Source organism: Bos indicus, chromosome 8 (assembly GCF_029378745.1).
Source record: "Bos indicus isolate NIAB-ARS_2022 breed Sahiwal x Tharparkar chromosome 8, NIAB-ARS_B.indTharparkar_mat_pri_1.0, whole genome shotgun sequence".
Classification (NCBI taxonomy): domain Eukaryota; kingdom Metazoa; phylum Chordata; class Mammalia; order Artiodactyla; family Bovidae; genus Bos; species Bos indicus.
This window is the reverse complement of record NC_091767.1, coordinates 81,835,534-81,859,366: the sequence shown is the minus strand read 5'-3', so window position 1 is coordinate 81,859,366 and position 23,833 is coordinate 81,835,534. Positions and strand designations below refer to the sequence as shown.

Here is a 23,833-nt window from a genome sequence, read left to right as displayed (position 1 = left end):
TCCTTTTTGCTATTATTTGGATTCTTCTTTTTTTCTTCTAACTTCTTGAGATACCTAACTTATTAATTAAAATTTTTTTCATTGTGGTAAAATATACCTAACATAAAATCTAAATAACATATAAAAGTATACATAATGTAAAAGTTTCACTGTATGTATACCCCACAGTTTGTGTGTCTGTTCATCTGTTGTTGCTACCTTTTGGCTGTTATGAACAGTGCTGCTTGAACACTGGTGTACATGTTCTGCTCACTGCTCTCAGTTCTTTTGGATATATACCCAGAGGTGGAATTGCTGGGTCGTATGGTAATTCAGTTTAATTTTTAAAGGAACAGTCGCATGCTCTTTTACATAGTGGTTGCATCATGTTCCATTCATTCCAGCAGTGCTCAAGGGTTCCAATTTCTCTACAGTTTCACTGGCACTTATTTTCTATTGTTTGTTTTGATGATAGCCATCCTAATGTATGTGAACTGATAACTTTTGGTGGTTTTTAATTTACACTTCCCTAATGATTAGTGGTTCTACTCTTTTCATGTGCTTATTAGCCATTTGTATATCTTGTTGGGATAATGTCTATTTAAGACCTTTGCCCATTTTTTAATCAAGTTGATTTTGTTGTTATGGTTGAGTCATAGGACTTCTTTATATATTCTCCATTTTAACTCATTAGAAACATAATTTCCAAATATTTTTTCATTCTTTATGTTGTCTTTTCACCCTCTTGATTGTATTCTTTGATGCCTAAAAGTTTTAAATTTTTATGAAGTTCAGTTTCTTTTTATACCTGTACTTTTGATGTCATATCCAAGACAACATTACTGAGGTCAGTGTTATAAAGTTTTTCTCCTATGTTTTCTTCCAAGTTTTATAGTTTTAGCTCTTATGTTAAAGTCTGATCCATTTTGAGAAATTTTGTGCATGAGATAAGGTTGAAGTGAAAGTGAAAGTGTTAGTTGCTCAGTCATGTCCAACTCTTTGCATCCCAGGGACTGTAGCCCACCAGGCTCCTCTATCCATGGAATTCTCCAGGCAAGAATACTAGAGTTGGGTAGCTATTCTCTTCTCCAGGGGATCTTCCTGACTCAAGGATCGAACCGGGGTCTCCTGCCTTGCAGGCTAATTCTTTACCATCTGAGCCATGAGTACATTAATTTTTAAATGTTTAAAAAATATACACAGTTATAGCTATAAATACTTTAATTATGTCCCACTTGTTTTGATTATGGAATTATTCCATTTTCTTCTTGGGAGTTCTGTCAAATTTTGCTTTATGTAGGTTGATACTGTTTGGTGTATTCAAATTTAGAATGATTATAGTGTTCTCATGAGTTGAATTTTTGTCATGATGAAGTGAACCTCTTTCTCTGGTAATGATTTCTGCTTTAAAGCCTGTGTACATCAACCCTATTTTTGTCAGTGTTTATATCTATACTCAGCTTTTCTTGAAGTTTTAGTTGTCACCCTGATAAACACTATATGTTTGGATTTTAAAAATTCATTTTGATCATCTTTTTTAAACTAGATCATTTTAGTCTATTTACATTTGATGTGATCAGTGGTAAATCAGCTTTTTATTTCCATCCTTCTTTGTACTTTATTCTGCACTCTATTTTCTCTCCTTTCTTGCATTCTTTTTGATTGATAATATAAAAATATAGTTCATAGTTTGTTCATGTTATTTTCTAAATTACCTAATCTATATCTGTGCTTTTAGTGATTATCCTAGAAGTTCTCCTCACTATATTCTTTCTCCACTTCCCTAACAGTTTACTTGCCAAATAAACTACTTCTGGGAAACCTCAAATAAGGCATTTATTGTTCTTGCGATTTAGAGTTCTAAGATCTGTGGATTAACGTGCATATTGATGATGGGAAGATATAATTGGAAGATGTTCAGTTTCCTTAATGGTAGTAGATATGGAAATCTGTGTATCAAGTCCCTTTAGTTCTCATGAGGTTTTTATATATTTTGGGTCATTTACCACTCCTCATGCTTGAATATTATTGTTTGGAACCCAGTGATATCCTTACCCACTCAGCAGGGAGAAGTAATTGATACACAGAAATCCTCACACATTCTTCAAAGTTTACTGCAAGATTGGATGGACATGAAGACCAGTTTTCTGGGAACATTCTCTTAGCAGGCCTAAACTTAAGGCATGTCTAAGCATCGTTCTGAAATTTGTATGCTACAGTAAAGGTTAAAATTAAAATTTTTAAAAAGTTTGAGAACAATGGAGGATTTATGAATATTAGAATTTATATGAATTCTGTGGAGAAGAGTGATTTATGAACTTTAGCATGATTAGAAGCCTTAGCTATTGATATTAACACATAAAATTATTATTCTGTTGGTATAAATGTAATTGTGGTTTCAGACCATGAATTTTAAATCATTATAACTAGGCTCAAACACATCTTTATTAAGCAAAATAGTAATGATTACAATCGACGCATTTTTGCCAATAAGAAATAGGTTTATTCCTGTAGCATAAAAATCTGTGCTTAGGGATTTGAAAAACTCTTGGAAAGCGTTTTCTGCATCCTGATGGTTGTAAAAGCATTTTCCCTGCAAAAAGTTGTCAAGATGCTTGAAGAAGTGATAGTTGGTGAGAGGTCAGGTGAATATGGAGGATGAGGCAAAACTTCTTAGCCCAATTTGTTCAACTTTTTAAGCATTGCTTGTGTAATGTGTGGTTGTGCATTGCTGCAAAGAAGAAGGGTCCTTTCTGTTGACCAGTGCCAGCTACAAGCATTGCAGTTTTTGGTGCATCTCATCAATTTGCTGAGCATACTTCTCAGATGGGATTCAGATCCCATACTTCTTTGCTGGGATTCAGAAAGCTGTAGTGGACCAGACAGGCAGCAGACCACCAAACAGTGACCATGACTTTTTTTTGGGTGCAAGTTTGACTTTGGAAAGTTCTTTGGTGCTTCTTCTCAGTCCAGCCACTGAGCTGGCCATCGCTGGTTGTATAAAATCCACTTTTTGTTGCACATCACAATCCAATTGAGAAATGGTTTGTTGTTGTTGTTGCCTAGAATAGGAGAAGATGACACTTCAAAATGACATATGTTGATTTTCGGTCACCTCATGAGATACCTACTTACCTAACTTTTTCACCTTTCCAGTTTGCTTCAAATGCCAAAGCAGTGGTCAATGTTGAGTTCTTCAGCAACTTCTCATGAGGTTGTAAGAGGATCTACTTTGATGATCCTCTCAATTGGTTGTTGTCAACTTCTGATGGCCAGCTACTGCACGCTCTTTATCTTCAAAGCTTTTGTTTCCTTTGCAAAATTCCTGAACTGTACATTCATTAGCAGTTCCTGGGCCAAATGCATTGTTGATGTTGTGAGTTTTCTCTGCTGCTTTACGACCCATTTTGAACTCATATAAGAAAGTTGCTCGAATTCGCTTTTTGTCTAACATCATTTCCCTAGTCTAAAATAAATAAAATAAACATCAAGTAATAAGTCAGTAGCAATGAAACACAAACTGAGAAATGCACTTTAAAATGATGTATAACATAACCACATTTATTTAAGAATGTATTCCAATATCAAACACCAAAGTTCATTAGTGCAACCACAATTACTTTTGCACCAACCTAATAATACCCTAATAATTACTTTTGCACCAACCTAATAATACCCTAATAATACCAACCTAATAATACCCTGTGCAACCACAATTACTTTTGCACCAACCTAATAATACCATAATAGTACAAGTGCAAAAGACAACTATCCTTTTGTGGAGGGCTACCCTGGTGCTCAGATGGTAAAGAATCTGCCTGCAGTGTGGGAGACCAGGGTTTGATCCTTGAGTTGGGAAGATCCCCTGGAGGAGAGCATGGCAACCCACTCCAGTATTCTTGCCTGGAGAATCCCCATGGACAGAGGAGCCTGATAGGCTACAGTCCATTGGGTCACAAAGAGTCGGACAGGACTGAGCACAGACCCTTTTATGGTGTGTTCTTTTTATAATATAATCATGTTTATTTATTCAAGGTTCAATTGTGTAGTTTTTAGGTTCCTACTATAACTAGTAATAATAGGAAAAGGAGTACGTCAAGGCTGTATATTGTCACCCTGCTTATTTAACTTCTATGCAGAGTACATCATGAGAAACGCTGGACTGGATGAAGCACAACTGGAATCAAGATTGCTGGGAGAAATATCAATAACCTCAGATATGCAGATGACACCGCCCTTGTGGCAGAAAGTGAAAAGGAACTAAAAAGCCTCTTGATGAAAGTGAAGGAGGAGAGTGAAAAAGTTGGCTTAAAATTCAACATTCAGAAAATGAAGATCATGGCATCTGGTCCCATCATTTCATGGGAAATAGATGGGGAAACAGTGGAAACAGTGTCAGACTTTATTTTTCTGGGCTCCAAAATCACTGCAGATGGTGACTGCAGCCATGAAATTAAAAGACGCTTACTCCTTGGAAGAAAAGTTATGACCAACCTAGATAGCATATTCAAAAGCAGAGACATTACTTTGCCAACAAAGGTCCATCTAGTCAAGGCTATGGTTTTTCCAGTGGTCATGTATGGGTGTGAGAGAGAGTTGGACTGTGAAGAAAGCTAGTGCCGAAGAATTGATGCTTTTGAAGTGTGGTGTTGGAGAAGACTCTTGAGAGTCCCTTGGACTGCAAGGAGATGCAACCAGTCCATTCTGAAGGAGATCAGCCCTGGGATTTCTTTGGAAGGAATGATGCTAAGGCTGAAACTCCAGTACTTTGGCCACCTCAAGCAAAGAGTTGACTCATTGGAAAAGACTCTGATGCTGGGAGGGATTGGAGGCAGGAGGAGAAGGGGATGACAGAGGATGAGATGGCTGGATGGCATCACTGACTCAATGGACCTGAGTCTGAGTGAACTCTGGGAGTTGGTGATGGACAGGGAGGCCTGGCATGCTATGATTCATGGAGTCTCAGAGAGTCGGACACAATTGAGCAACTGAACTGAACTGAACTGAATATAACTAGTGGAAATGCAAACACTCAGTGATTGTGTGAAAACTGTACCTGTTAATTTATATATACGTCAGTGGAAGGAGATAGTGCTATATGTAGGAAGTATATGCTTCTGAGCATTTACTTCTTCAGGGTTTTTAAAGGTTCAGAAAATTAAAAAAAAACAAAGACTGAATCCCATGTAATGCCTTTGACAAGCTGTAAAAGGTACATTGTTGTTGTTTTTCAGTTGTTGAATTGATCCGACTCTGCGACCCCCAATAGGCTGCAGCACGCCGGCTTCCCTGTCCTTTGCCATCTCCTGCAGTTTGCTCAAACTCACGTTCATTGAGTCAGTGATGCCGTTCAACCATCTCATCCTTTGTTGTTCCCTTCTCCTCATGCCGTCAATCTTTTCCAGCATCTGGGTCTCTATCAATGAGTTGTCTCTACGCATAAGATGGCCAAAGTATTGAAGCTTCAGCTTCAGCATCAGGTCCTTCCAATGAATATTCAGGACCAATTTCCTTTAGAATTGACTGGTTTGATCTCCTTGCAGTCCAGAGGACTCTCAAGAGTCTTCTCTAGTACCACAGTTTGAAAGCATCAATTCTTCAGCACTCAGCCTTCTTTATGGTCCAACTCTCACAACTGTACATAACTACTGGAAAAATCATAGTTTTGATTATACGAACCTTTGTGGCCAAAGTGATGTCTCTGCTTTTTAATAATCTGTTTAGGTTTGTCTTAGCTTTTCTTCCAAGGAGAAAGCATCTTTTAATTTTGTGGCTGCAGTCACCATCCACAGTGATTTGGAGTCCAAGAAAATAAAATCTGTCACTATTTCCACTTTTTCCCCATCTATTGCCATGAAGTGACGGGACCAGATACCATGATCTTAGTTTTTTGAATGTTGAGTTTTAAAACAGCTTTTTCACTCTTCCTCTTTTACCCTCATCAAGACGCTCTTTAATTCCTCTTCACTTTCTGCCGTTAGAGCGGTATCATCTGTATATCTGAGGTTGTTGATATTTCTCCTGGCAGTCTTGATTCTAGCTTGTGAGTCATCCTGCCCAGCATTGCATTTTGTATGTTGTATATGCTCTTCATGTAGTTAAATAAACAGGGTGACAACATATAGCCTTGATGAACTCCTTTCCCAGTTTTGAACCAGTCTGTTCTCCATGTCTGGTTCTGTTACTTCTTGACCTGCCTATAGGTTTCTCAGTAGACAGGTAAGGTGGTCTGGTATTCCCATCTCCTTAAGAATTTCCCACAGTTTGTTGTGATCTACACAGTAAGGGCTTTAGCATAGTCAATGAAGCAGAAGTAGATGTTTTTCTGGAATTCCCTTGCTTTTACTGTGATCCAGCACGTTTTGGCAATTTGATCTTTGATTCCTCTGCCTTTCTAAATCCAGCTGTACAATCTGGAAGTTCTCAGTTCATGTGGTGTTGAAGCCTAGCTTGAAGGATTTTGAGCATTACCTGCTGATTTCACATTAGTGAAATATAAATGGAGAAGCTATATATTAAAATTAAATTCTTAGAGGAGCATAAAAATGAAAGAGAAATGTGATTGGAAATAAGAAAAAGAATGAAGTGCTATGGTGCTAATCAAATAGAAGCACTGAATGTGAATACTCAACAAACGAATCAAGATGGAAGAGCACAGGAAATCACAGGCTTGATAATGCAAGATGTTAGCACCAGTATTAAACACTGAATCCAGGTGCTAGGTGATATAACTATTACCTATTATGAGAATGCATACAAGGAAATTTACAGAAAGCATAAAAGCACAGACACCTGTATGAGAGTGCAACTTGCCAGGAGAATTTGTATCATGGCATGCTTGGACCAAGCAATAATCTTGACATGGTCCAGTGGTTTTCAAGTATTAATAACACATAGGCAAATAAATAAAATACATCAATGTCTAACTTATAACTATTAAGATCTGTTGGAGCAAATAGTTCCATAGCAAGTTTAGTTATCTCTTAACAGATCTGTCTAGTCAAGGCTATGGTTTTTCCAGTGGTCATGTATGGATGTGAGAGTTGGACTGTGAAGAAAGCTGAGTGCTGAAGAATTGATGCTTTTGAACTGTGGTGTTGGAGAAGACTCTTGAGAGTCCCTTGGACTGCAAGGAGATCCAACCAGTCCATCCTAAAGGAGATCCGTCCTGGGTGTTCATTGGAAAGACTGATGCTGAAGCTGAAACTCCAGTACTTTGGCCACCTTGTGCGAAGAGTTGACTCATTGGAAAAGACCCTGATGCTGGGAGGGATTGGGGGCAGGAGGAGAAGAGGACGACAGAGGATGAGATGGTTGGATGGCATCACTGACTTAATGGACATGGGTTTGGATGGACTCCAGGAGTTGGTGATGGACAGGGAGGCCTGGTGTGCTGCAATTCATGGGGTCGCAAAGAGTCGGACATGACTGAGTGACTGAACTGAACTGAAAGAGAGATCATCTTACATAAAAAAGACACAATCACTTGGACAGTTCAGTTCAGTTGCTCAGTTGTGTCCGACTCTTTGGGTCTTTGCCAATGAGTCAACTCTTCGCATGAGGTGGCCAAAGTATTGGAGTTTCAGCTTCAACATCAGCCCTTCCAGTGAACACCAAGGACTCATCTCTTTTAGGATGGACAAGTTGGATCTCCTTGCAGTCCAAGGGACTCTCAAGAGTCTTCTCCAGCACCAGAGTTCAAAAGCATCAATTCTTCGGAGCTCAGCTTTCTTCACAGTCCAACTCTCACATCCATACATGACCACTGGAAAAACCAATGAAATTGTATATAAACCCTACTTTAAAAATTATTCTTCCTTGCTGAAACATTAGCCTTTGTTTTAGAGAAAGCATGAATGTTTTTAGATAAAAAACCAATTTAAAAAATCTCATTCATTAGTGTTAAGTGTCAGACATTTTACTTTCATGTCAGATCCCCTGTTCTTAATACACAGATTGTCAGGAGCTCAGGACATGAATTTGTACAATTTACAAATTAAATTTCAGAGCTCTTGAGAGAAATTGTGACTTGGGCTTGGGAGGATAGGGAAATCTTATCAGCTGGAAAAACGGATTTTACTGTATAGCAGTGGTAAAATCCCTTATCTTGGATATGTGTCTTGAATTTTTACTTAAGAAAATAGAAATGTATTTTATTCAGGAAAAAGCATACTGCAGGTATACAGTTTCTTTCTACAAATTCCTGCCTTTTTGTTAGAGATAAAATAGCAGATTTTCTAGTTTAACTTTTTGAGGGCAATTTGAATCGTTTCCATCTTGCAAATTATGCAATTTCATATTAAATAGCCAGTGGTGAGGTGGTCGCAGGGAAGTATTCAGTTCATTCAGCATCATCAGATTGATTTGACAAAAGGGATTCTTTTAACTGTGTGGAAAACATTTTTCTCCCTTTATCCTTTGGCAGAGGCAGACATTGTCTTTGGTTTCCCCACAGAAGTTTGGGTGGGTAGTCTTGGGATGTGTAAATAGAAACAGCAGACAGAGAGATTGCCTCTGACAGTTGGAAGGACCCACTGAGAATTTTAGAATGAGCCTGTTGACCCTGATGATGTGGTATGGGATGGGGTTGTTAGAGAGATTTGAGAGAAGAATTAAGCAATTTGAATGTAAATGAGGAATGCAAATACTCAGAATAAAATGATAATTTATCCTTAAGAAAATAAGCCAAAATTTTTAGGTTGAGTCCCTGAAAAATTTTGCTTTTGTTAACAGATAAAAACAAAAGTTACTTTTCATATTCAGCTTTCATTTCCTTTTGTGACATGTCATCAGTGTTTTGTGATGTGGATGAGTGCTTGATCTATTTCTCAATGAATAAGATATGTGAACTTGGGCAAGAAATTGAATCTCTCTTTGCCTCAGTTTCATCATTTATAAAACAGTGTTGTGGATATTGAGACATCAAAAGAGCTAATGGTTGTTGTTGCCATAGAATAAGCACTGTGTAAGTGTTAGCTGCTATAATCATCATCATCATTTTTATATCAAGAGATTGAGAAAGTCTGTTGAGGATGAAGTTATGTCTTCCTCTAATAACCTCAGTATATTTGATGTATTTTTATAGAAATGAATCAAGAATGAATTGTTCAGTGTTTAAAATATTTTGTAATATGTTCATGTTACCTTTTAAAAATTAACTTTTGAAAGATATACATATTTTCTTAACTTTTTTCCTAATTAAAACAGCCAATAAATGTCACATAAAAAAAAATACAGCCACATGGGACCATTTAGTTTTGGGGCAAAGAACTGTACATACCCCAGTGGTCCCTAAGGGCATTATTATATTACAAATCTATACAGCGGTTCTCAGTGATAGGCAGCCCCCAAGTCATCCAGATTTTAGGATGTGCTTTCAAAAAGACATGGAACTGTATGTTTGTTTTTGAAAGAAATCTCCATCATGAGGACATATAGCAAATCTGGGCACTTAAAATTCCTCTGTGATTTTAGCAAGCTCTGTCGGGTTTAGTGAATTCTTAAGTGCATTGAAATTAAAGGTTTCTGTGTTTTTTTCATGGCCTTGAAGTTAGCATGAGAGAAACAGAGCTCTTAGTCTTTGTTGCAGGTTTTCATACTCCTTTTGTAGTATTGTCAGTACATAATGTGTAATAGGGCAGTGATGGCTTCAAGTACTGTCTTTGTTTTTGTTTTGTTTAACCTGTGCAATTGGTCAGGTTTATGTTGTGGTGGTGGTGGTAAGTTTATTTTGTTTTCTTGTTTAATAAACTGCCATTGAGCCAACAAGTTCTACCTGTGAAGAATAAAGTGGAAGATGGATGATAATTAAGATTTTTGTATTTAACTACTAAAGTTTACTAGTTTAGAACTCTTAGAAGTAATAGCAGACAATCTCCCAATTTAGAGATGGGCCAAGAAGTGCACAGTAAGTGTTCAGGTAAATGTATTTTGAATGACAAATAAATTAATCACATCTAGATGTTACTATTTTCTGAAGAATGCAGTAGCTCTCACACTTTCCTTCTCAGGAGCAAGAAAACCTTTCCTGGAGGCCTCTATCCCAGATGTCTCCTTGTATCTCCTTGGCCAGGATACAGTTATGGTTGTAACTTTACTCCAGTTAAGAGATGTGGGATAACCCTCATAGACTTAGCTGTAATAAGTGTTTTGGGTAAACCACAAGGATGACTACACTACTGGATATAAAAATAATACATTTCCTTTTATCTTGGGAAATTTAGAAAATAACGAGAAGTATAATTAAGCAAATAAAATCACCACACAGAGGTAACTATTGTTAACATTGCAGTATTTAGCTTTTCAGTTTTTGTTGCACAAATATATTTGTGTATATAAAATTGCAGTCATCCTGTGTATAGTATTTTATAGTCTTAAATTTAGTCATCTAACACAAGCATTTTTCCATGCCACTAAATCATGTCCCTCTAAAATGAGACAGGGGTTTGTTGGTACTTTTATCTGGCTGTATTACAAATTAGTTAGTTGCTTGTTGGAAATTTAGATAACAGTTTTTTTGCTGTTGTATGCAGTGAACATCCTTATATATCACTCATTGTGTACATATCTGCTTATTTCCTTAGGCTCTGTTCCTAGAAGTGGGTTTATAGGTGAAAGGGTGTAAACACTTTCAAAGCTTTTGGGATACTTTTCCTATTATCCTCCAGAAAAACTCGTACAAGTTACACTCCCATAAACCTGTATATGAGTGGCCATTTAACTGTATTCTTGCCAGCACTGGGAATTACTTTTTAACTGCTAATTTTATAGTCAAGAATTGGTATTCTTTTGTTTTACTCTGATTTTTTTTTTCTGTTTTTTTGTATTACCACTGTTATTGACTATTTTTTCATTTAATCAGCAGTCCAGATATCAGTTGATGAAAGAATAAATATGTGTTTCTTGATGTGATCTTCTTAACATGGCATCATTTTTACTTTTTAATTATGATACACATAAAAGAACGTAATGTTAATGTTAAGTGTAAAACTTCATAGAATTTAAAACATTCTACTTTATGTTTACTTAAAATATTTATTTTATTTATAATATTGTACTAATTTAAAATTATAGTTTCTCTGAGCCAACTCTGGGTGAATTATTCCATCATAGTTGTAACCTTCCTGAAGTTCCTAATTACATATAAATTTCATCTTTGATACTGACTAAAAAATAGTTTCTTTTCAAAGTCTTTCATGTTATTTAGTAGATGTCTGTGATTTTTACTCACAGATCTTTGCTGCGACAACATAGCATTTTCTTTATCTTCACTTTCTCTCAGGTATAAAAAAAACCTTTGTTATATAGGAGGAATTTTTAAATGTCTTTTTAAGCTTTCCTCCTTACATCGTAGATTATTTTTTCTTTTTCTTCTTTTTATTGTATGAGTGTGTTTGTGTGTGTGTGTGTGTGTGTGTGTGTGTGTGTGTGTGTAGGAGTAATCTCAGAGCTCAAGTAAATGATATTTTCCTGTGTTATTTATTAACAGTTACAGCTACTGCACATTGTCAACATTGTCTCATTTAATCTACTTTTTATTTCTAGGCGATTGGTATCATTATACTTTTTGGTTCTAGGCGATTGGTATCATAACCCTTTTCTTTTAAAGAGATGAAATATTGTGAGCCACACAGCTGACAACGGTAGAGCTAGTTTGGAGCTCCGTTTCCTGGTGACGTGCTTGGATTTCACGTTATTCGCTGTGCTGTGCTTGGTCTTGCGCATTAAAAGAGACTGAACTGAAGTTTTCAAGTTATCTTGAGAAATTTACAGTTTAGTTAAATTTGGTTCTCACTCTCAAGTAGACTCTTCTCCATATTATTTGCAGCTAGAAAAATAAAAGGCCTCAAATATAATTTAATATAACCATTAAGAACCATAGCACTTTTACAGTCATTTTTGTTATAAACGAGTGTTTATACAGCCCATGACTTGATAGCAGACCAAACCATCTTATATTACCATATTTTGAATGTAGCAGGAACTGGCTTAGCAAAATTTTGAAATCTCTGACTCTAATATTTGTGGTATAGTAAAACAAACAGCTCTGTGGCTTTCAGGTTTGTGTGGTGCAGCCTGTCCAAGGCACTGATGCTTATTCTCTGTTGATTCCCTAGGTTTCAGGAGTGCTTTTGCTGACAGGCATTTAAGTTCACCAGGAGAGATTATTTCTACCTAGTGGAGGAATCTTGGAGAAAGATATCATCATTGTTTGTTAGAAATGCCATAACTAATGATAGTAGCTAACATTTTTTGAGTGCTTACAGTGTGCCAGGCACAAGTCTAAGTGCTTTCTGGATAGTAATACATTTTATTATTCACAGTAATTCCTAGGTTTTCCCCATTTAAAGATGCAGAAACTGAGGCATGAGGAGGTTAAGTAATTTCCCAAGGTCACAGGGCAAAGTGAGAATTCAAACCTTGGCAGTCTACCTCCAGAGGCAGCCTCCTTAGTTACTCTGTTACACTGACACTTACTAGATGAAGAGGGAGAGGGTAGACTCATAAGTAGCTGTTCATGTTTTTGGAAAAGGTTAATCTTATTTCTAGTGGCAGTCAAAATAATTAAGCTATTCAGTTCAGTTCAGTCACTCAGTAGTGTCTGACTCTTTGCAAGCCCATGGACTGTAGCACGCCAAGCTTCCCTATTCATCACCAACTCCCAGAGCTTGCTCAAACTCATGTCCATTGAGTTGGTGATGTCATCCAACCATCTCATCCTCTGTCGTCCCCTTCTCCACCTGCCTTCAATCTTTCCCAATATCAGGGTCTTTTCTAAGGAGTCTGTTCTTCACATTAGGTGGCCAAAGTATTGGAGTTTCAGCATCAGTCCTTCCAATGAATATTCAGGCCTGATTTCCTTTAGGATGGACTGGTTGGATCTCCTTGCAGTCCCAGGGACTCTCAAGAGTTTCCTCCAACACCACAGTTTAAAAGCATCAATTCTTCAGCGCTCAGCTTTTTTCACAGTCCAACTCTCACATCCATACATGACCACTGGAAAAAAACATAGCTTTGACTAGACGGACCTTTGTTGACAAAGGATGGTCTCTGCTTTTTAATATACTCTCTAGGTTTGTCGTAGCTTTTCTTCCAAGAACAAGTGTCTTTTAATTTCATGGCTGTAATCACCATCTGCAGTGATTTAAGACAAGATGGTAGAGTAGCTATTGCCACTCATTAAATTCTTAACTCATAAAAATGAGTTGTTTTATGCCTAATATTACTGTGGAACCCAGTGAATATTTAGATAAACTTGCACTTCCAGTAAATAGTTTTCTAGAAAGATGGTGTTTAAAACAAAATGTAAAGAGTGGGTTCAGAATCAATGTGACAGTCACAGAATGAGTGATCTTGCTAATGCTTTATAATAAATATTGCAGACCATGCCTCATTGATTGTGTACTCTGTGCTTTATAACTATATCTTCCAGAAATGGCAGGCTAAATAATTTGGAATTGCCCAGGCTGGCTGTAGGCAGAATTTGCATTTGACCCCTTCTCGTTTCACCTATCATTGATTGGGACCTTCGTCTGTTCTTCCTTTCCCTGTTTCAGCATGCTCCTCCTGAGACATTGGTATTAATGTTTAAGAGTATGTTTCATCTTCTCAGGGTATTTGCGTTTAATAAAAACTCAAGGGCCATGCTGCAGAATTACTTCCACTATTTGCCTCATTCCTTGATGAGGCTCAGGAAATTTCTTCATATCATCATCTCTCTTCCAGCAGTCTATTTTGCTGTCAAGTCTAGACCTCAAGAAGGAGGCAGTGAATAGGGAGAAGAGTAGATGGAGAAAAGTCTAAATGAGATGGGAAGGCATGTGTGTAGATCATGAGTGGGAAAAGCAAGGGATCCCAGAGAACTCACGGAAGCAGGAAAGAATAATGCTCCGTTTGGAAATGAGGCAAGTAAGGTAAATTGAAGATATTCAGGACAGATGGTTCAAAAATGAAGGAACTTCTCCTGACTGAGTATAATACAATGAAACAAGAATATAGACACGTGATAGAGTTAAGATTTTGCAATAAAAATGCATATAATATAAGATTATGCATTTAATTTTTTATGAATTATCTTTTGAATTATTTCTGGTTCACAATTGATTAAAACAATGAAACATTTTATAAATTTTGAAACTATTAAATATAAAAGTAAAATTTTATGTGAATTGCCGCTGTTAAGGAGAGTAAGAGGTGATGGTGATATTTTTGGTGAGTGCCTTCAGAAATGTTATCAGTGCTCATCTTTTGAATGATCTCTTTGTTTTGCTTTGTAAAAGGTTTTTCATTTGATGCAGTCCCAATTAGTTTTGCTTTGGTTTCCTTTGCCTGAGGAGATATATTAAAATTTATATATTCCTGAAAACCACTGTCTGTTTTCTTCTAGGAGTTTTATGATTTCAGATCTTACATTTAAGGCCTCAATCCATTTTGAGTTGATTTCTGTATATAGTGTGAGAGTAATCCACTTTGATTCTTTTGCATGTAGTTGTCCAGTTTTCCCAATACTATTTATTAATGAGGGTGTTTCTTTCTCATTGTATTGTTTTACTTCTTTTGTTGTAGATTAATTGACCATATAAATACGGGTTCACTTCTGGGCTCTGTTTTTTGTTCCATTGATCTATATGTCTGTTTTTGTGCCAATACCATACTCCTTTGATTATTGTAAATTTGTAGTATAGTTTGAAATCAGGGTATGTGATTCCTCCAGCTTTATTGTTCTTTCTCAAATTTGTTTTGTGCTAAAGTCTTTCTGTTTCTACCCAAATTTTGGAATTATTTGTTTCAGTACTAAGATGCCATTGGTGTTTTGAAAGGAATTGCATTGAAGTAGTATGGTCATTTTGTAGTATGGTCATTTTAACAATATTAAGTCTTTAATCCATGAACATGGTATATCTTTCCATTTCTTTGTACCATCTTCAATTTCTTTCAACAGTGTCTTATAATTTTTCACATAGGTCTTTTACTTCTTGGTTAGATTTAGTCCTAGACATTTTATTCTTTTTGATGCAATTGTAAGTGGGATTGTTCCCTCTTCTTCCCCTCCCTGCTCCCCCCACCACTGCCAGGCATTTTATTTGTAGGTATTACATCCCTCGAAAAAAAAATCCAAGGATTTTCCTTCCTATGTGTTTTCATCTTGCTTTTTCATGGTTCATGATGCCAGCTGAAGTTGTCAGTACAATGAAACCAAACTGACAGGATGGGAGCAGGTTATTCTGGCATTTTTCTAGATGTTAATCTGGGGCTGATCACTCCACACTTATTTAGCCTGCCTGTGAGGTTCACAGCAATTTTCCCAGCTCTGTGATGATCTATGATTTCAAATTCACCAATGTAACCATGCTTCACCATCATAGTTAGAAACCTGACGATGACTTTGGAGCACAGCCTAATAAGCACCTGGCATTTGCCTCTCTTTTCAGCACTGTTGATACAGGACATTCACACTTTTTCACTCTCCTCTTTCACCCTCATCAAGAGTCTTTTTAGTTTCCTCTTTGCTTTCTGCCATTAGAGTGGTATCTGCATTTCTGAGGTTGTTGATATTTCTCCCAGCAATGTTGATTCAAGCTTGTGAGTCATCCAGCCTGGCTTTTAGCTTAAAGTACTCTGCATAGAGGTTAAATAAGCAGGGTGGCAATTGACAGCCTTGACGTACTCTGTTCCCAGTTTTGAACCAGCCTGTTGTTCTATGCCTGGTTCTAACTGTTGCTTCTTTCCCTGCATACAGGTTTCTCAGGAGGCAGGTAAGGTGGTCTGATATTCATTCCCATCTTTTTAAGAATTTTCCTCAGTTTTTTGTGGTCTACACAGTCAAAAGCTTTAGCGTAGTCAATGGAACAGAAGTAGATGTTTCTTTGGAATTACTTTGCTATTTTTAATGATCCAACAGATGTTGGCAATTTGATCTCTGATTCCTCTGCCTTTTCTAAATCCAGCTTGTACATCTGGAAGTTCTTGGTTCATGTACTGTTGAAGCCTAGCTTGAAGGATTTTGACCATTACCTTGCTAGCATGCGAAATGAGTGCAATTGTGTGGTATTTGGAACAGTCTTTGGTGTTGCCTTTCTTTGGGATTGGAATGGAAATTGACCTTTTTGAGTCCTATGGCCACTGTTGAGTTTTCCAAATTTGCTGGCACATTGAGTGCAGCACTTAGCAGCAGCATCTTTTAGGATTTGAAATAGCTTAGCTGGGACTCCATCACCTCCACTAGCTTTCTTCGTGGTAATGCTTCCTAAGCCAAAGGTTACAATCATGCTTAAGCTGTGAAAATTTTCAAGATTTTTACCCATAGTTATTAAGCAAATAGACTCATACTCTTTCTTTGATGTTTTAAATTTTTTATCTTAACCAGATAGATATGGTTAAACTTTTTGAGCATTGCCAGACCAAATACAGTTCTTGTGGTGTGACAGGGAAGGATCAGTAGATCAGTAGCACATTATTAGCCCTTAGGCTGGGCACATACATACCTACATAATTAACCTGTTACTTGAGATCACCTTGCCTCTAAACAAGTGGTCTTGAAAATGAGGTAGAGAAAGGTAAAAAGATCAGACTGCTTGTGACAGGGAGAGGAACATCTGTTAGAGGAAGGGTTTAAAGAAAATCTGGCCCGTGGAATTAATGCCAGAGGGCATGTGCTGCTGTAGAATATCCTGTAGTCTAAGTTGGATGAATAAACAAACCAAGCAACCAAAAAACCTTCATATTTTACATGTGAGAGGAGCTCTCCCTTATGAAATTCTTAGTTGACATTGGAAATGCATAGTATCTTGAGGGTAGAGTTAGGGGGAGACACAATAAAAAGCTTTTGTATTTTAATTTCCTGGTGGTTGAGGAGTCACATAGTAGACTTTGAAGCAGATAATACCTCACAGTATAACCAACACAAATTATCCTCTATGTCTGGAGGAAGCAAGCATCTGGCTGTCTGAATTTATGGAATTGTAACTCAGAGAACTGATTAATTTTACTATATAGGGTGTGAGGGCTGCAGCTGCTGCCAGGTAATAGTTGAGATCCATTTTTTACCTTTTTCACTCTGCTCCTGCTATTTCTGAACCTTATTCTTTGAGCGTCTAGAGTAGATTTGAGTTTTGTTGAGCCAAAATTGCTCCTGTCACCATGGCCTTTAAAAAAGACTCTTTTATTTTATTTTATTATAGAGGAGTTTTAGGTTCTTAGAAAAATTGAGTAGAAAGTACAGACTTACCATATAGTTTGTTCCCCTACATATGTACAACCTCCTCCATTATCAACATCCTTGCCACATTAACTGTACACTTGTTACAGTTAATGAACCTTCACTGACATATCATAATCATCCAAAGTCCGTCGTTTACTTTAGGGTTCACTCTTGGTATGGTACATTCTATGGGGTTAGAAAAATGTATAGTGACATATATCCAGCATTAGAGTATCATGCAGAGTGGTTTCGCTGTCCTAAAAATTCTCTGTATCCTGCCTATTTATCCTCCCCTCTTCTCAACCCCTATCAGCCTTTTTTTTTTTAAATTACCCAAGGAGCCAGTTCTGTTATAATTCCATTGCTCTGTACAACTGTTGCACTGTACTTTGATCACAGTTAGTTCAGAGGATTTTTTTCTTCTATAAGGACTGCTGATATCTTCTTTTTACTCCTTTCCTCAAAGTAATGGCAGGTCAGTGACCAGATTGTATAACAGAGATGGTTTTTTGTTTCCTAAGATTTCCCTGATAGTCTGCTAATTGAAGATACTTCTGGATATTAAATGATAAAACCTGATAATACAGCCCTAAGTAGTAAGGTTTTGCTATAGACTCATAGAGCTAGAAGGAAGTTTTAGTGTCCTACTCTTTGTTTACAGATTGTGGTCATCTCTTCCATAGATCTCAAATACAGAAATGACGCAATTCTCCTGAGTGTCCTTAACTAAAAGAGCTATATAACTCTTGATTACCATAATGCACATGCTGATCATTTCCTCTTTGCCTACCTGCCTTTGAAGAATCTGCACAGACTTTAGTACCTGTCAAACACCAGTCTCTGTGGGATGAGCAGCTGACCCGGTAGAAAACAATTTAGAGACTTTGTTGAATGCATTGAGCCAATTAAATTTTCTTCCTGAGAATATGGACCCTGAGGGTCTGAGTTAATTAGATGATGATGAATCCTTTGACTGAAGGATCACAGGGACTTGTGACTCGGTTCTGAACTACACCGTAAAAGCCATGAGCTGGTCAGAGGGAACAAAAGTGCAGAGGAAGCCAGTCTAAAGTGAGAAGCTGTGGAGTGGAGCAGATGCACGGAGACCCATAAGAGACGGCGGCGGGAGCTTCTAGTTTCACTTCCCATTTGGTCCATCTAAACTCCATTTTCCTTTCTCGGATCTCCATGAGATCGTTTGTAGCTTTTCTGTAATGTGTTCCCTCCCCCCCCATTTGACTTGAACTAGTTGTGTGAATTTTTATTCTACAACTGAGATACTGCTAGTAGAATCTCATGTAAGAGAGTCTTTAAGACTCCTTGAGTTGAGTCTTATAAGGTCTTATTATAAGATCTTAAGAAAGGTCTTATTATTAGTGCAAAATAAGTGTACATCAGGTGGCCTCTAGCCAGTTAATGTTTTCTTCACCTCTAGGCATTTATTAACTCATTTACTGTGTGTGTGCTGAGTCAGTTGTGTCTGACTCTTTGCGGCCCCACAGACTGTAGCCCACCAGTCTCTGGCCATGGAGTTCTCCAGGCAAGATTACTGGAGTGGGTAGCCATTCCCTTCTCCAGGGAATCTTCCCAACCCAGAAATCAAACCCGGTCTCCTGCATTGCAGGCGGATTCTTTACTGTCTGAGCCACGAGAACGACCTTCTCTTCCCTTTTCTAGGCTAAAGAATGTCTATACAATTTCATCCTTTCTCAAAAGAGAAAAAAAAAAAGTTTTGTTGTTTTCTGATTCTATTCATCACATTTTTCTTCAGTCCTTTCATAAAACCCTGGGTAGAATACTAGGGAGTTGGTGCTAGGAGACTTGGACTCTGTTCTTACTGGGACTCCAGCCAGATGGATGGTCTAAGTAAGGTACTTCCTTCCTCATGCCCCCTGTTACCTCTGCAGTGATGTGAAAGGGCTGGGCCAAATCACTGACTTCCAACCTATACTTCTTGCTTTCCTTAAAAATAATAGTAACAGGTTCCAGGGATTAGGATGTGGATATGTATTTTAGATGGGGGAGTAGCATCTAGCTTATTGTAGATGAGATGGCATGTTTGAACCATTTTTTAAAATTTTGTCCCATATTCTTGATAAGACATTGATGAAGAGGGCCAAGAAATCAATCTACTTACCAGGTGGCATTTATCATACTGTAGATGAAATAAATATATCTTAATGTACCTTACATAAGATATATTAAATAAATATATCTTAAATATATCTTATTCTATATATAGAAATATAATTCATTTCTGTAAACGCAGTCACTAAGTGAAAAGCCAGTGAAGAAAAAGCTACCTCTTAACTTTAATGGAAAAATTTATTATGTGTTTCAACCTAAGATACCCAAACATTTTGCACAAATAGACAAATATAACATTGAGCAATGAAAGCATTTGTATATAAGAAGTAAATAAAATTTTGAAAATAACTACAGTTTATACATAAAATTTAATGATGCTTTGTTGCCTCAATAAATAAGAAAGAGGTGGCATGATAGGCTGTGGGAATTGATGGAAGAGGGAAGGAACCATTCTTTGCAAGATGGTAGAGAGTCAGGTTGGAGAAGGAAATGGCAACCCACTCCAGTGTTCTTGCCTGGAGAATCCCGGGGACAGGGGAGCCTGGTGGGCTGCCATCTCTGGGGTCGCACAGAGTCGGACACGACTGAAGCGACTTAGCAGCAGCAGCAGAGAGTCAGGTGATGAATTTTCAGGCATGTGTTCAATATCAGTAGTGCTTAGTGATAATTTTTTTTTTCCTTTGGGACTTTGACAGAATAAACTTCTGATTGTGGACACCTTTGACATCAAAGAAGAAGTATTTTTTGGTACAAAAAAAATAGCAATATATAAGTTTACAATTCATATACCTCCTTGAAAGATGCTGCATTAATTGCCTGAGGCTGCTGTAACAAACAATTACCAATTTAGAGACTGAAAGCAGAAGAAAGGTATTTTATGGTTCTGGAGGCCAGAAGTCTGAAATCTGGCAGGACTGCTTTCCCTCTGGGGACACTAGAGGAGAATCCGGTCCTGGCTTCTGGTGACTGCCAGCGAAAGCACTTCTGAGCTCGTGGCTACATGGCTCCGATCTCTGCCCACCTGTCTCCTCCTCTGTGTGTCTGCCTCATACTCCCTGTTTCTCACAAGGATACATCTGATTTCTTTTATGGCTTACCTTGGTAATCCATTATAAGTACTTCCTTTCAAGATTTTTAATCATATTATTTGCCATACAAAGTGAATATGAATTCACTCCTTCAAAGTAATAATTGCAGGTCCCAGGGAGACCATACATTTGCGGGGGCCATCATTTAGGCTACTATGTATGCAATGGCATTTGAATAATTTTAAAAATCTTTTCGTTCTGTCATATTCTTGACAAGAAACTGATGTGTTGAGTGAATTAATGAGTATTCTTTATCTGAAATTATAATGTCGGTATGTTGCCTTTAGTGATTTATGTAATATTCTATGAAGTGAAAAGATCAGGTAATGAGGAGAAAAAACGGAGTTATTTTCCAAAAAGTGGTCTATCTTTTTAAGAGCCCTCATGGCAAGGAGCCATCACCTGAAACCTGTGTTTGCCTACTGCACCTAATCCTAAGGCTGGCTTCTATATCATGGTGAGATAGCTGCGAGCGGCAGCTGGAACTCTTATTTCCTTCTTCACATCTGACAAGGAGAGAGTCTGTTCTCAGAAACTCCTGGGCTAGTGATCGAGTGTTCTAGCATGGGTGAGGGAGTGACATTTTGGACCAGACAGTTGCTGGTCTTGCGGACTGTCCTGTGTATTGTAGGAAGTGTAGTAGCACCCGTGGCCTCTATCCACTGGATGTCAGCAGCACACTCCTCTAGTTGTGACAACTAAAAATGCCATCAGACATTGTCAGAGGTCCCCTGTGGGTCAAGGTTGTCCCTGATCGAGAACCACTGCTTAACCCAATCAGAGCTCATTCTTGTCTCACCAAAATCTGCTGGCTAAGAAATTTTAGGTTCCTGTTAGGAAGGAGGAATGTAGAAAATAAGTGTTGGAGAGGTAACTGCAAATGTTCACTACATCTGAAATTCTAATGAGGGCCCAAACGGGGTCAAATCTAGCAGACCTACTAAATTTTTTCTAGGCCTCTGTTGGTATATTGTTGTCCAACTCTTTGTTGTGTGTGACTTTTTGCAATCCTATGGAGTATAGCCCACCAGCCTCCTCTGTCCATGGGATTTTCCAGGCAAGAATATTGGAGTGGGTTCCCCTTCCCTTCTCCAGGCAATCTTCCCAACCCAGGAATTGAACCTGCATCTCCAGCATTGGAAGGTGGATTCTTTACCACTGAGCCACCTGGGAGGCCCCTCTGTTGTCTAACATTATTTTTTAATAATATCTATTTTATATTGGACAAATAAAACCCAATATTATGTCTTTTTTCCCCCCCAATTCTATGGGCCTGTGAATCACATGTTTTTTTTTTTTTTTTCCCTGCTTTATTTCTGTCAACTAGTTGGTTGCTTTTTATCTTAGAATTTGCCTCTTTCTTGTATAACCTCATTCTTTCCCAGCAAGTCTCTCTGCTGAGGTTTTCACATTCAGTTGGATTTACCCTTCCTATGACACTGCTCTGGTTTCCCATTGCTGCAGGGCTTTAACAAGCACACCATATAGTGCAAACTGCACTTAGCATAGCCATGTATGAACACAAGAGAACTGTGATTGGAATTTTTCTAGAGTATCCTCTTTTATTCTACGAAGCAATTGAAATAGAATAAAGACATATTTATTGCTTTGAAATTTTCAATGATTTCCAAGTTAACAAATTTGTACTCTTACAGGCATCAGATGACTGGCATTTTGGGGCGATGTGTTATTTCTTCCATGGTTGTGCCGTGTAGAGGATCCCCTCTATTTTCGTGTGAGTACTCTGGCTATGGTGGAACCCCTGACAGTAACTGATGACAGAAAGCACGACATGATCGGGAGTAAACATGAGTTGCTGCTTTTTCATCACACTTAAGGCCTGGTAGAGGTTATGCATACAGTGGCTCATAAACAGAGTACCCCCATCGGACCAATAAAAAGTAACAAGACTACATGACATATAAGCTAGAATTTATGTGAGCTGTTCAAGCAAGTCTGGGTCAAGGATTTTGTAATTGGCAGTAACTAAGAGCTTCATGAGAGCCTGAGGGGCTACAGAAAGAGCTCTATTTTTGCCATGGCTTTTGCTTTATTCTGTATATATGCAGCATAGTAGAAACAATCTGCCTTACTATGATATTAGTTACACAACCCCCCAAACTGTCCTTCTCTGTGTATTTTCTTCTGTATTTTACTAGCAGCTCATTTGGCCTCCAGCTTTGCTGGTCTAGAACTTCTGTGTTCATTTTAAGCTCCTCGAGGGAAGGGGGGCTACTGTAATCATCTTCAAATGAGTTTGAAAAAAAGCACAATTCCCCAGTCTTAGTATTGTGCCTTGTGTGGTTTAAAATTTGACTGAATGACTTGATATATATCCTTTCTAGACTCATTAGAACCCATAGGTTGCCCCCTTGAGTTTTCTCTGCTTCTTGGAAAACAGATAGGAGAAGAGATCTAGAAATAGAGTATTCACTGAGATAGCTGAAGCTGAGTAGGATACTGATAGTAGCAAGACTCATTTTACTATGGTTATTAAAGCAAAAATGAGGGCAACAATTCCTTTTTCAGGAGGTCTTGGCAAGGACCCTAGTTTTAAACAAGAAAGAGACACAGCCAGTTATATTGAAATGATTTGAAGTCCATCCCTCCACAGTCACGTTTTTCTGAAGCCAAGGTAAACAGTTGGTTAGAGGTGGGTATAGAACAAGCCATTTTTTGGTAAATGGATAAATTGTCCCTTGGAACATTTCAGTAGGTGGTGCTCTTGTGCCATACTATAACAAAATTTTTAGAAAATTTATGAGACCCTGTGGCTAGTTCTAGAGCCTTTGTCCCTCTTGATCCCCTTGAGTGACTACCAGGTATACCACTTGGATAGCATGATGTGGGTGGTTTTAGTGAGAGATTTTATATCTGGAAATAAGGCAAATTCAGGTCTCTTACCTTCTTTAGCTTGGCTGAGTTCTGCTTTCCAGGGGAACCTAAATGAGAGGTTCACTAATCTTTATGAAAAATTGATGACTCTTGTTCAGTCGTTCAGTTATGTCTGACTCTTTGTGACCCCATGGGCTGCAGCATGCCAGGCTTCTCTGTCCTTCAACATCTCCTGGAGTTTTCTCAAACTCATGTCCGTTGAGTCGGTGATGCCATCCAACCATCTCATCCTCTATCGTCCCTTTCTCCTCCTGCCTTCAGTCTTTCCTAGCATCAGGGTCTTTTTCCAGTGAGTAAGCTCTTTGCATCAGGTGGCCAAAGTACTGGAGCTTTAGCTTCAGCATCAGTCCTTCCAATGAAAATTCAGGGTTGATTTCCTTTAGGACTGACTCGTTGGATGCAGTGGCACCCCACTCCAGTACTCTTGCCTGGAAAATCCCATGGATGGAGGAGCCTGGTAGGCTGCAGTCCATGGGGTCGCTAAGAGTCGGACACGACTGAGCGACTTCACGTTCACTTTTCACTTTCATGCATTGGAGAAGGAAATGGCAACCCACTCCAGTGTTCTTGCCTGGAGAATCCC

General features: G+C 38.1%; 1 protein-coding gene across 30 annotated transcripts in view; it reads left to right on the top strand.

The window, feature by feature from the left end:
* FANCC (FA complementation group C) overlaps positions 1-23,833 on the top strand; it is a 343,736-nt gene that overhangs the window by 71,608 nt on the left and 248,295 nt on the right. For 21 of the 30 annotated variants that reach the window (XM_070794290.1, XM_070794284.1, XM_070794283.1 and 18 more), the window contains one exon: positions 22,011-22,090. The exons of the other annotated variants lie outside the window; for them this stretch is intronic. The gene's annotated coding sequence lies outside the window, so the exon portion shown is untranslated. The remainder of the gene's footprint in view (positions 1-22,010; positions 22,091-23,833) is intronic. 30 annotated transcript variants of the gene reach the window in all.